At 32.4% G+C, this 2,732-nt stretch overlaps 1 long non-coding RNA gene across 1 annotated transcript; it reads left to right on the top strand.

The window, feature by feature from the left end:
- The first annotated feature begins 15 nt into the window (after nucleotides 1–15).
- LOC111083350 lies at nucleotides 16–2,509 on the top strand. Its single transcript, XR_002608993.1, has 2 exons — nucleotides 16–1,138; nucleotides 1,372–2,509. It is a non-coding gene; the product is annotated as an uncharacterized LOC111083350 (long non-coding RNA).
- The last annotated feature ends 223 nt before the right edge of the window (nucleotides 2,510–2,732 follow it).

Genomic DNA, 2,732 nt, shown 5'->3' on the forward strand with positions numbered 1-2,732 from the left:
CTTACCATGTTTGTATTATCACTGTACAGAGTTTCTTGGATTAACTGTCAAACATGATTGTAGGAATTCATGAAGTTTGCTTTTGCTTCTGAAGATGTTTTTTTCCTTGATATTTCTGGGCAGAACTTGTTTGAAACTAAATCATGAAAAGTATAAGGATATTTCTTTGCTAAAATAGTGTTGGAAGAAAGAAAATGCGAAATCTAAGTAATTTGAAAATTCAGTCTGCTGACATGTTAAAATGAATCCTCTAACTAACCTATAAAACATATAAATATTAGTATTACATTAATAAAAATTTTAATGCCTCGTATATTCATAGATCTTATACTAAATACAATTAAAATGATTAAAACTTCTAAGTTTAAATAGGTTGTTAATAAGACTGTCATTGAATTCAAAATTTTGTGTTTAGATCCTTGCCATGAGACCAACATTGCATGTAGATTCTTGACATGAGACTGATATTGTGCTTAGATCCTTGACATGAGATTGATATTGTGCTTAGATCCTTGCCATGAGACTGATATTGTGCTTATATCCTTGGCATGAGACTGATATTGTGCTTAGATCCTTGGCATGAGACTGATATTGTACTTAGATCCTTGACATGAGACTGATATTGCATGTTGATTATTGACATGAGACCGATATTGTACTTAGATCCTTGGCATGAGACTGATATTGTACTTAGATCCTTGACATCAGACCAATATTGTACTTAGATCCTTGGCATGAGACTGATATTGTACTTAGATCCTTGGCATGAGACTAATATTGCATTTAGCTTTTTGACATGAGACCAACATTGTGTTCAAAATTTTTGAGGGACAGTTATTATATTAGACATCATCACTATTTCATTTTGATGAAACAAGTTTTTAAGAGATATTTTGATCCTCAGCTAGTTTCCTGAGATTTGTAGTTCAAAGATTGTTAAAAGAAGATCAGGATGACCGACTTTAAACAAGCGATATAGTACATTTATATTTCAGTTTGTGATTAATGACAAGAGAGAGTTTGATAAGAAAATGTGTTTTTTATGTTTAATGAACCTGTAGGTCAGGGATGGAGCCCAGTGTTGCCACCTAGTTATGTTGTCAACTCGCAAGTTCCAGCAGCTGGTCTGAAAACTACGGTTAGTTACAACTCAAGAATATTCTGTACTTTGTGTATATAAGGAGTGTGGATATCTCTAAGTAAAAAAACAAAACAAATTAAATTACTAAACTTAAAATTTGTGACTGTCTCTCAAAACATGATCCTTTGACAAATATTGGTAGAAAACTCACTGTTTGCCAAGTTATTGTACACGAGTATGATTCTTACATCCAATCTCTAAAATATTGTTTTTGTACCTGTTGTTTTTAGGTATTAAGCTTTACAACAACAAGTCCAACACAGGGTCTGCCTATCCCTATCCATCACTCAACTATTCAACCTCTCCCACCCCAGTTATCTCCTCAACCTGTGTTTTCTACAGTGTCACCCAGCTTTCCATCAATGTCTTACCTGAACGGAAACCATTCTCAAACTAGCTATACGGTAACTGGAATTTCCCTGGGGTCAAGTCCAATACTGCCATTAACACCCCAGCCACACATGGGAACTTACCTCGATCAGTTTAATCAAGGAAAGCATACTTGAAGATAATCTCTTGTGTCTTCATGTTCTTGTGTAATCGTGGGGTTATTTTAATAGTTTAAGTGGTGAACTCTTACGTTGACTTATGGTGATACAGCGTTTACTCTTCTGATCTCATATAGAGGCATTCAAAAGACCAAGACTGTTATTAAACACCTTGAATATCGGGGCTTTTAAAGAGCTCGTTTACACGAAGAATACGTTCTGTACAGACAGTTATTGTAATATACATCAAATCATTATTACTGTTGGTTTTTAATCTAAATTTCATATTATGAAACGTTTGTGAAATATTTTTCTTTTAGAAATAAGTTAGTAGTTGTCCTGTCTCTTTTTTGTTTTATGTGAAATTTGTACAGAGAAAATTATATTTTTTTGTGTGGCAGTTCTTGATTAAAGAACTATTTGTCTGAATATACACCACTGAAGAAAATTTAATGTAATAAAGAGAGTGGTAGGAACTGATTGGAAAAAACAAAGTTTTTAGGAGAAGATCCAAATATTAAAAGTTAAATAAATGTGATTTATTCATAGAACTCGAGAAGCACAAGTATGCCACTACAAATTTGTTAAATACATTTGTCGATGAGTACTGTACCATTTTACTCTTGTTGTTACTGTTATCCTTGGATATTTTTATTTCATCTCTCACATTGTGACATTTTCATATAAGCATTTAAATTTTTATTTGTGCAATTTATAAAATTATTGTAGAATTTTTTTGTACCATGTTAATAACTTATTTCTTATATTGTTGAAAATTCCAGTGGTTCATATTTAGTGTTTTAAATGTTTGTGTCATGTAATAGCTCTGATGTCGACGTACTTGTGTCTAATAAATATAGCTTCTCGTTTTTACAATTAATTTGATTTGAAATTATTCACGCTGCTGATTATCATCACAGAGCCTATGTTATTGTAAGAACATTCAATTTTACTACCAATGTCTTACCTAAATGGAAGCCACTCTCAAACTAGCTATACAGTAACTCGAATACCCCCCGGAGTGAAGAATATTGGAATCCAGAAAGGTAAAGAAGATAATATATTATGATGTACAAGCATTCAGCACAACTACTGTAAAAATA

The sequence above is a fragment of the Limulus polyphemus genome, unplaced genomic scaffold, assembly GCF_000517525.1.
Source record: "Limulus polyphemus unplaced genomic scaffold, Limulus_polyphemus-2.1.2 Scaffold9215, whole genome shotgun sequence".
NCBI classification, from domain to species: Eukaryota; Metazoa; Arthropoda; class Merostomata; order Xiphosura; family Limulidae; genus Limulus; species Limulus polyphemus.